Below are 12,097 nucleotides of genomic sequence, written 5' to 3'. Positions count from 1 at the left end.
TAATACACTCGTGATTGGGCCACGTGGCACCATCCTATTGGTCCACTTCAAAAACCCACGAACAAATCAAAACGCCCAAAAATCAATGATCTAGAAAAGGACACATGGTAACATTTGGTTTTTCTGTACCTTCATAGTCACCCTGTTGACTCAACCGTATGGTCAACCAGTGAGTTGCCCAATCAGCAAACCTGCTTCTTTTTTTAGTTTTTGGGCCAAACTATCATAATGCAATAACTTGAGCATACAGTTTCAAATTGAGGTGAAACAGATGTCGTCAGATTCAAAACGATGAGCACTTCGACTTTACACTGGTCTCAAGACTTTCTAAGAACTTTCATTTTTGAGCTAAAATTTGATCACCCAGTCATTGTGATGCCAAGGAAAATGGGTAGGTGTTGGCTAAGAGGTGTTTCTTTGGGTCTAATAATGCGTGGTAGGAGTTTCTCCTGGAACTTGGTGTCCTAGGAAAGTATAATTAATGGCGCATTTTTTTTTCATGACTTTCCTTGGACACCTAAAGATATATTTTGAACACCTATTTCACCCTTTCTCCTATAGGTTTTTCTAGGTGCATTATTGACTCAAGGTTTGAAAATATAGAGACCTTCTATTTGTCACCGAGGCTTTTGTTTTATCGCTTATCTTGTACAGATTTCAGCCATCAATAATGAGAAAATTATTCTCCTCTAACCTTTGTTTTATTATCCCTTTGTAGAACATATCCATACTGGTCAAAGCAATTTCTATATTATACTGTCATTTTTTTCTATCCTTTGTATAGGTTATATTGCACTATAAGCGACAGGGGAACAATTTGCTGACTTTTGGGTGTTTTCATAAAGATCAACTAACCCTTATGCATACATCACCATGAAAGGGTAAGTGGGTTGCGGGCCTTTTTTTCTTGTTTTGTTGCTACAATTTTTTAAGGAATGCCCTTCTATACACGACCTGACTCCCTCCTGGCGATGCTAGATGTTCGATGGTATTTATCCACAAGGGAACTCACATATTTTCTTAGGTATCTGTTTATATCAATTTTTGTTTTCCATTTCCAGTTCGTGGTTTTTGATATTGCATTCATTTTGTTTGACGAGATTAACAGGTATATGGTCCTATGTTTCCTTTTCTGGGTAAATGAATACGGGAAATTAATATTATGCTCTGTCCCACTCTATATTGAAACACTAACCACTGTCATAGCCTTACATGTCGGTGATCATTATGTTGTTCACTAACTCTTGTTGCATACCTTCATGCTCTGCGTGTAGTTATGAGAAATGTTTTTGATACTACTTTCATTCGTTCCAAGGGAACAATAATCTTAAGAGGAAGAAGGGTTATCTAATTTCATATAGTGAAAATTCCACCAAGGTGTCGTGGGCATAAAAATTGTGTATATATATATTTGTTTTGCTTGGTGGGTTGAAGGTCTATGTGGCCCCAACATTGTAATATAATTATTTTCGTTAAATAATTTGGTCTATTGTAAGTTTGACAAGTCATTACAAAAAGGTTTCCCAATCATTTTGGGTGTTCTTTATCGTCGTATTCCCTTTCCCGTCTGGGATATGATTTTTTTATACTGACATTTCATAATTAATATGAGGTTATTGCATCATGATTAGTTTTTAATAGCTTGTTGTTGTATCTTTGTTATATTTCCTACGCTATTGTTATACACATGTTAGTAGGAGAATGATAAAATATTTAACTTCTTCCTTTTAAAAGAACTCCAAAAACCAGTGGTGTATGGTTGAAATCTTAATAAGTTACCCCATTTGTTGTTATTGTATTTCCTTTTTTGTTGCCATACTGCTACAAAATAGTTTTGAGAATTCTCAGTCTTGCCATGAATATATCCTAAGTTAATACGAGACCATGATATTAATATAAAAGTTTCCAATATAATTTATTTCATTGGATATTGTATGAAGTCTTGTCCATATCATAAGTTTTGCTTATGTTTCCTTTAGAAATATGGGTATACTTTGCTATGTTTAAGGGAAGTACCTAAAAACCTCAGATGCATTTCCCGCCTTGAGTTCATAGATCCTCCGACAGATATCTAAAATTTATCTCATTATTTTCATTGCACCCCGAAACCCAGTTTAATTTGCTTCACATCACTCAAATGGACCACTTAATGGTTACTTCAATTTTATCTTCCCTAGCAAAAATTGGTAGATTCCATGAGATTCTAGTCAGAATCCTTGGTTAACTAGTTTCATAAGGTTCCAGTGAGTCACACAAAGGTATATATGGTCCATAATAGCGTTAGCTGTAGTTGTACTACTTGCCTACTGCACAACTGGTGCAATGATAAGTTCCTCTGTCTTAGCTCCCGCGTATTATGTGGTTTTCACTTCACTCGAATTTCATCTCTAGAAGAATGAGAATACATGTTACTACCCAATCGACACACTATTAACTTATGTACTGACGAAACCTCTACTTGATCATATTACTTTAAAATTTTGCCTATATTATATAAAAACAAGAAGATACAAAATTTCTAGAGTATAATGATTCAAATGGTATCTTGTATTTTCTATTCAATTCTATGTGTTAACCACAGTCCAACTGAAATAATAATAAAATGCTTTGCATGCTTATAAAACTCGACTTACCAATTCAACTTACTTTTCTAACCAATAATATCTTCTACTAAAATAGGTTCACTAACCTTATAGAAATCAAGTTCACAAATGAATGTATGAAATAACTCAACGAGGAAAAATGTAATTAAAGATAAATAATCTAACTATATCTCTCTGTTGGAATACACTTGGGAAAGTCACATTTTCCACCCAACCATGAATTGCACCCTTAGTTCCCCCTGAGCTAAGATCAACTATCCCAAAATGAATAAACAACCTCTTGTCATTTAGATAAGGTATTTTATACCTTACTTCCCTACAACACTTTTCCTTAGTGGTGTCCCGCTTTTCAGGTTCTACCAACCCATTAGCCTAGGCTTTCTCTTTTTTTCTCCTTAAAGCCTGCAATTCTCTCTGGTGGTGCTTTATTACACCCTTTTTCCAGTTTTTTCTGTAACTAAATGATGGAATAGATTTTCTCTCCCATCATATTAAATCTTGCTAATCAACTCCTAGGTATTTTTAGGAGTTACTTAAGGGAGTATTAATTGATCTCATCCACCAATACTGGTTTTCAGATATTGGAAATAATATCTTAACTCCAATGTTTCTTTCAAAACTAATTTCCAGTTTTCCTTTTCATTAATAAAATTTGTTTATTACATCATCATATTTTATAGTTAATTTTAAGTCAAGTTTGCCATGGCTTTCTAGTCATCACAACTAAAATTAGTTTAATCTAAAAACAAAAAGGTATTTACATAGAAATAGAGGGGGATTACATGTTCCCCCTCTTTTTAAATTAACATTGTTCTAAGTGTTTATTTTTCTTTTTCTTCATTCTTGAATCCACCTGGTACTAAATCGATGGAGAATTATGTCTATATGAGAAGGTAAAACTCAGATTTTTTCTAGAAAAACATCTTGAATTCACTGATGACTGGTATAATCTCCAAATTTTCATTTTTTGTTTGTTGTTTATTTGTCTCCAACTACATGATGTATATTTGGCATCCTTTTCTTACATTTATTTTCAGCTGTAAAGCTGAAAATTTCTGAACTGATGTTGGTTTTGGTTTACCTCTAACTAGCCACGTTTTCCAATCCTGACTCACACATCTCACTATTTTCTCTAAACAGTTTATAACAGCTCCATGTTTCTCCAACTAGCTCATGCTTATTAATATGGCATAGGATCCTAAAGGAGGAATTTTTAGATCTTCTTAGTTGGGATAACCATTTAATTCAATGAGACACTGTCTTATTGACTAGTTACCTTCCATTTGGTACCATTTTCTAACTATCTCAACCGTGCATTCTTGAATTTTTCATATTTTAATTTACATTCTTCCACAATTTGGGGACTATTCTAACTTATAATAGCCCTTGGATCAATTAAAACAAAAACGTATTGGATTAAAATGGTACCTTCAATCTCAATCATGGTAGATTGATGCTCATCTTATATGTCCTCTAGTGTTTCACTGATCGTGGAAATATTTATCGCAACATTATTCACAATTGTTTCTTCGTGGACTGCTTGAGTATTTTGAGTTAATCCCAGATTATCTTTCCTTGACACCAACACTTCGAAGGTTATCTTTCCTTCGCCCCACTTCTCCCTTTGTTGTTTAGTTCCATGTTTTTTGACCCAATGTGAGACAATGCAGTTCGATTTATATTTTCCTTGTTGAATTTATTCCCATGATGATCCTTTCCAAAATCATTAAGTTAAGGAGGTTTCTACCTTTTTGTACTCATTATAGGCTTGGTTCTATCATTATTTTTCCACGGTTTTAAGCCTTCGTTTTCTATTCCTAAACTACTAATAACAAAATCTACATTTCCTTACTACTTCATCCATTGACTTAGGATTGTCGAACTCATTCCTTTCTTTGTAAGGGGTTGGTAAACAATTCAAAAATTATTACACCTTCGACTTCTCTTGTTTAATATAAGGAAAATACCATAATAAGTTTGTAAATATTTCTACAAACACATCCATAGCTAAATATCCTAGTGTTAACTCATGAAACTCCTTGGCACGATCATCATAGTATCACTTACTCAGGTATTGAAACTTAAACTCTTTTTCTAACTCCTCCCAAGAAATTGTCTTCTCTTCCAACAGTTGTACACTTTTGGCCTCTTCCCACCAGAGAGTATCTTTTCCCTATAGTTGGTAAATAGCGAGTCTTGCCTTCAATTTACTCTGGTAATCATATCCCTGAAATTTTTTTATCATATTAATAATTTATTCTTCCACGTGTTCTTCCTTTTCCCCATCAAAAGCGGGGGGTTTGATTTTCCTAAACTCTCCTTGTAACTCCATTTTCTTCTTTTCTTTATGTGATTTCCAATACTTCCTATCAGGCTCACCTCCACTTTCAGACTTTTGTAATTCTATTTCCACCTTTTTCCATTTTATCCCTCCTATTTCTACACTTCTATGGCTAAAATTTGCAGTCAACTCTCTTATCATTATTTCTTGTTCTTCACTAGCCTTTAGCAGACGTTATTTACTACTCTTGAGGTGAGCCAACACTTGTTCCATATTTTTTATGATATCCATCAACTAAGAGGTTGGTGGGGTACTCCCATTTCCCAACTCAGCGTATAGTTCTTAACCACCAATTATGGTTGGGAGTTCTCCACCATTCTGTTCCCACCTATTGCTCAAGTACCTTATAAACAACACAAAATGTTATTAGTATCTCACATTTACATTACTACACATATTTAATTTTAATGTGGCAGTTCCTTCCAACCCTAGTGTTGAAACTAATCTCTGATACCATCTATCATAAACCTCAATATAGGAAAAATATCCTTCTTTTTTCTTTTCTTCTACATAATCTAATCTATTGTACTTGTTGTTCTACTTGTTGCTTTAGCGTAACCATATGGAGTCTGTTTTATTTAAAAAATTAATATCAATTTCTATATGTACTCACCTTTAGATAGTTCATTTGTTTATTCGAGCTCTAGACCTATATATCATGGTGGTTTGGATGCAAAATTATTATTTTTTCGACTTATCAGTGTCATGTGTTATACACTCATAAAATTTTTTTACCTAAGGAAGGCAATATAAAATCATCCTTGTCTTTATAACGTGGGGTTAGGTCTCCACCACCATATATAAAATAGAGTCTAACTCGGGTACTATGCTAAACTCTGATAATTGCCTATATGGAGTATGCGGTCCTTGCCATGCTCATAAATTTATGTGTGTGCCCTTGGTAGAATTTCTTTATGCAAAATATTTTAATGTAAGGCTAATTTATGATGACCCATCATTTACACTTGGAAAAGCACTATCAATACCATGTAAAGAGTAGTCATGTAACCTCACATGACGGTTCTGAGAGGAGCAGTTTCAACAATCCATTCTTCATTACTAAGATTGAATAGCGACTGTTGGGCCTCAGTTTTGTCTCATTTTTCACTCAAACCCTCTCATGCTATTGTTTGATTAAATGATTATTGTTGCAAGTATTTGTTACTTCTTTTGTTTTAACGGGATTAAAATACCAGTAATGGAAGTTTAGTAAAGGTTTGTACGTTGCAGGTTAAAGTTGATTTGATCATGTTTTGAACCTACACTTACCTGCCTACACTATGCAATAGATTCCAACACCAGTGCAAGTTTTACAACATGCCTCCACCAATTTGGGGCTTTGATACAATGACACATTTCTAGGAGAATATGAAAGAGGTTTATGATCAAAATGTCATTTGAACACTTCTACATAAACCAAGACACACCTATGTCATACACATTTATATTTAGAGAATAATTAATGCTACAACCCCAAATTTGCAGCAGTTTCCAAACTTCCAAATTCTGCCTCGTTGTCTGTGCACGTGAAGGAGAACGAACAAATTCTAGAACATGGGTTTTGGTCCCAGTATAGCAAGTTGACAAAGCCTTAAACTGATTTTTAAAATTCGTAATGGTCTAAAAGTTACATAACGGTATTTGATGTAGTTTTCTAAAAATATACTATTTTTCCAGAATCTTAGCATCTGAGATTTCAAACAGTCATTTTCGGGCACAATTTCTAAGGCAATGGATCTAAACCAGAAAATTATGAGAGAGGTTATTGTTGAAAATATAACAAGCTAGATTGCCTCCAAACCGTTTTCCGAAATTTTTAATGGTTAAGGAGATACACAAAATTCTTTGGAGGCATTTTGTTAAAAATACCAACTTTTCCAGAATTCTAGAAAATGCCTAGATTTGGGAAATTCATGGTAAATCTCCATTATTTCAGTAGGGAAATGGTTGTAATGATATTCTATTAATGGTAATTAGTTGGGATTCAATCCCCATGATGTTTGCAAAGGATTTGCTTGTTTTATGCCAAGTTTGGAATGTAAAAAGATTATAAAAGAAGAGCTATGGCTCCAAGCCTAGCTAATCAATTTTAGTCAATGAATTAAGCAGAGGGGAGAAGCATGCATAGGCATAGGGCAGAAGGGAGGAGAATTTTTTCCAATGCAGCAGCACATGGATTTTAGTGTGTGGAATGATTCTCTTGCTTGTTGGAGCTTAGCATTGCCTGCGTGATGTAAAAGACTGCTTTTTTAATTAATTGAAGCAATTTTGATTCATTCTTGGTCTATTCATTACATCTTAATGAATCTAATTGTTGTGTGAGCCAGGTTAATAGAGGGTGTGAGTTGGCTGGGTTGGCCGCTAGACCAGCTCGACACATCTCTCATCCATTAGATTCAATAGCATTTAGATTATTTGTCGTGTGAACTTTATAGTTTCTTTTTGCCTTTAATTTCTAGTTCTAAAATCAATTCGATTTGCTGCAATCCATTATTCCAAGTTTTAAGGTTAATTTGAGTTGCTGCAATTTGTTTCTATTTTTTTTGTTGCATTATTAATTATACTTGCACCTAAAATATTTTAAACAAACATTGTGTCCTTCCAGAATCAACAAGATCGGCTCTGCTTTTATGAGATCTAACTCGAATTCTGCAAATTAATCCAGATCTATTAATTTATATCTAAAGATGAGATTTTTACATTTGCTGAGCCGATATTTATAAATGAGTAAACTACACTATGTTTGAATCAATAAATGTTTAATTAATATGATGGTTTCCTTTAACTTCTGGATTGTTCTGGCACCAGCGCAAGTAGAATGTTACACAGAATTAGTGCAAGCAGATTGTTACATAGTATTAGTGCAAGCAGAATAGTTTGAATTTCTTTTGAATTTATTCTAACAATTACGGTCTTTTCGTTATTGTGCTGGCACCGCTTGATTTCTAGTTCTGATTTCCCTTCTCTTTACTTGCAATTAGAATTTCCTTTCGCATTGTTTGATTTTACTTTCCCGCATGCTTTTAATTGTTTGGGTTGGTGTTTCTCGAACTAGTGCAGGATTGGTGTTTCTCACACTAGTGTTGGATTACATTTATTTTCGAGATTAATCACAAGATAGACTATAATTTCTTTTACAGTTTACTAGGGACTCTCTCTGGCATTTCCAATACCGCGTCTCAAAGTTCACGAACTCTCTGGATTGACAAATTAAATGTTGGCACATTTATATACCGTATACTGCACCCAACATTTTGGCGTTGTTGCCGGGGAGGCGCTTAGGGGATTGACCTTGGTGACCTATTGCATTTGGTTTCTATTCCTTCACCTAGTTTCTCTTGCAATTTTATGTTCTTTGAATTTATTTCTTTCCTGCATTTTTGCTTTAAGGTTTCTCATTTTATTTAATGTTGTAAGAACCCCCCACCCACCCTACACACACACACACACACACACACACACACACACACACACATAGATATATACACTATTCATGTGCTAACAAATGTACCAATGGTCTCATTGAAGATAGAGAAATGGTATTTTGAGGCTTTTTTCAATGAAGAGTTTGAGGCTAACATCAATCATTCAATGCACCTATTTTACTGATTAGTCAGAAGAAACATTCAAAGGAGTCGTCTCGAAGTAGTACATGGAGAACCTCTTTTAGCTTGGTAAGAAATGGAAAACATTGTTACTTTTGAATTTCCTATCAAAGATCTAGGAGTGGCTGAAATGCATATATTTCCCCATCTGCACTACCAAATTTTCATGGTTTGGAAAATGAAGACCTAGATACATTCTTATTTGAGTTTGAAATACTTTATAGAGGATATGGTTATTGTACTAATTCTCAAAGGTTGCAAGTGTTTCCACTTACTCTTAAAGGAGCAGCTCTCCGATGGTTCATGAGCCTTGGTGGGAACTGCATTCAAACATGGGAAGACATGAAGAATGTATTCTTGGAGAAATATCAAAACTATTGCAGGTTGGTGAACATATTTTTGGAATAACACAAGGGGAAAATGAAAGCTTAGAGGATTATGTGGAGCGATTTAGATACAACTTCCAAAAATCAAAACATAAGAATTTGGTAAAAGATACTTTGAGAACACTCCTACTCAAAGAAATCAAAGATGAATTTTTAGAACCTTTAAATCTTATAGGAGTAGGTGATGTTTCTCACTTACCATATGATGATGTTTGTAAATTGTGCATTAGTTATTCAAGAGGAATCTCCAAGATCGGTAAGAATTCTTGAGAACTTTATTCTGAATTTTTGGAATCTACCACAAAAATAGGAGCTACAAAATCTTGTCTAAATTTACAATTGGATGATTTGTAGGAAGAATGGAAGCAGTGTAAGGAGGATCATTCATCAAATTATTTTCCATCATTGTCGAGGTTTCAACAAGTATTTAAGGAATTAAGTAAGGAAATAAATCGACCGCCAGGTATAACTCAGAACTCATCATCATTTAATACTTGGAGTAATATGTATTATCCCTAGCAGGTTCCTCAACACATATACAACCCCATAGTTCCATGGCAAACTTATAATCCTCCTTTGATTCAATACCCCACCTTATGGCCACAATGGCCCTCTCCTTGGCCCTCATCCTCGAGCCAAATATCTCCATGGCCTCAAGAATCGTTTGGATCTTTTTCTCTAGGGAAATCTCCCATGCAAATTCAATCATATGAGCACCAACAACAATCACAATTTCTTTCCAATACACCATTATGTTATCCTCCTCCATGTTCCCAGCTCCATGTGCAACCTTATCTTAACCCTAGTCCATACGCTCATCCATATCCTAACATTAATGCATACCCTCATCCATACCCTAACCCTAGTTCATGCTTCCATCCATACCCTAACCGTAATCCCAATCCAAACCCTAATTCAAATGATCAAGTTGCGCAACAGTTTGAACCTCCTATTCTCTCTACTAATTCCCATATTTGACAAGATGTTACACCTTCCATATTGGGAAAGGGAATGAATTTGGAAACTTCCCCCATTATCGCAGAACATTTACCCCAGGAAGATATAATTCAAAGACCACCTGAGGACTAATATTTCATTGGAACTTGTTCTAAAAATGTTGTTGAAACTCAAAGCCCTGGAATATCTCTCAACCTTTCTTGTGAATCTAAAAATCAAATATTTGAGCCTGAACTTGAGGGATTTATCCTTTGTCTTTCACCAGAATTTTTGTGCTTACAGGAGAATGACTATCAAATGGTGGAAGACTTGCATCAGTTGGAGAATCATAAATACGTGGATTCCATTGAATCCTGGTTTCGAGCAGCCATCAACCCATCTTATTTCTTCATCATTCAAAAACTCTTGGTACCATGTCAATTAAAGAGACTGGTTTATTACGCTTTGGTATGTATTGAAGCTTATTCTTTAAAACTAAGTGTGAATATAATCAACAATTTGTTATGCACATGGCTTCATTGGAAGTATGCCTACACTTAAAGGTGATATTTCTCTCTTTAAAAATAAGGTAGGGTAATGAATAAAGATGAATAACAACACTCTTGAACTTGTGATTCCAAAAATGCACAACTTTTGAAATTTTTATTATAACGCATTCTCATGGTAAAACTTGTCAAAAGTACTTTACACTTAACACTTCATATTTTTAAAAGTGACTTTGATTGTGGATCAATATGTATTGTTATAAGTTACCTGTAATACCTTTCTCTTATTTTAACAAACTATCATCCAGAAAATCTTTTCAAGTCCCTCTTTGAAGGAATCAATGAAAAACCTCCTATGGTGGACCACACCTACAAAAATCTAATAAGCTTTCATAAAGAACCCTAGCATGATAAACTCAAGGAATCTTTTTGGTCATTATCTGAGATGATTTTTTAATAAGTTCTTCGGTAGCATGACCAAGTAGTAAAGAATAGTGATTAAAAACTTTTCATGCCATCCTTCACTCTTAAGGAGTACATTTTCTTCCCGACATATTAAGTAATATATCTGAGGTTAATCATAATCAGAGTTTTTTTAAAAACATAAATGAATTAATTGAGGGATAGGAGGTCTCATTGCGAGCCGACCTACTATGATCATGGGTCGTAAGGAGAATGACATTACCGCACTGGTCACCAAGCCAGGGTAATGGCTTTCAGTTGGAAAATTGGAAGATGAGAGGTCTCATCACGAGCTGGCTCATTCATTCTTGTTAGTTCTCATGAATAGCATTGTCGTTAGCTGGTTACCAAGCCAGGACAACGTCCTTCAATTAACTTATAAAAAGAGAAAAAATTAAATGCTCATAAATAACTTTGAATCTATATCTAATATGTGGTACACAAGTATTTTGTAAGGTTAAAAGGTATCCCTATCGAGGCTATGGACGCCTGCTGGTAGTAGGGCCATGCCTGTGGTATTAAAGCTAACTCTACACTACAATTTACTTGGTGGATTTTTCTTTCTGTGAACTCACTATTAATCTCTTTTAGATTGGCTTTAAAATACTTTGGTTGTTATACCTCAGAGTTATGTTTTTCGAATGATTTTTTTATGGACGTGGGGACCCTTAGTGTAGGTAATTCACTGTGCTCGGATAAGAGGAGCTTTAACTATACATGGATAATGGTAAAATAATCACTATGAGAAGGTATTACTATGTCTACATGTAACATCATATCTTTTAAATAATCTCACTCATGTTTATAATGAGGATGTTAAAGTGAAACTTTTGATCATGGATGCATCTGAGATATTATTTTTGAAAATTTTAAAAGTTGTCTATTATTCTCAAGTAATAACACCATCCTTTCAATTTAGTTTTTCCATGGTAGTTTTTGTTTTATGTGTTCTTGAAATCAGTTTAAGTAAATAAAGAGTCTAGCAGACACTCTATTTTTAAGAGCAAGCTTTATCAAGTGTAGGAAATGTAATCATGCAGAATTGTAGGAACATCATTATGAATGTTTATACATGTTTCTAATTTTGTTTTTTTGCAAAGGAGTAACAGTACCAGATTTTCTTGCATGAGGACATGCAAGATGGTCAACATGGGGGGATGTTGGGCCTCAGTTTTGTCTCATTTTTCACTCAAACCCTCTCATGCTACTGTTTGATTAAATGATTATTGTTGCAAGTATTTATTACTTCTTTTGTTTT

Source organism: Pinus tabuliformis, chromosome 5_1 (assembly GCF_031772625.1).
Source record: "Pinus tabuliformis cultivar Carrire ecotype Pingquan chromosome 5_1, CPIR1, whole genome shotgun sequence".
Lineage (NCBI taxonomy): Eukaryota > Viridiplantae > Streptophyta > Pinopsida > Pinales > Pinaceae > Pinus > Pinus tabuliformis.
The sequence above is the reverse complement of the archived record's forward strand: the minus strand, read 5'-3'. Positions refer to the sequence as shown.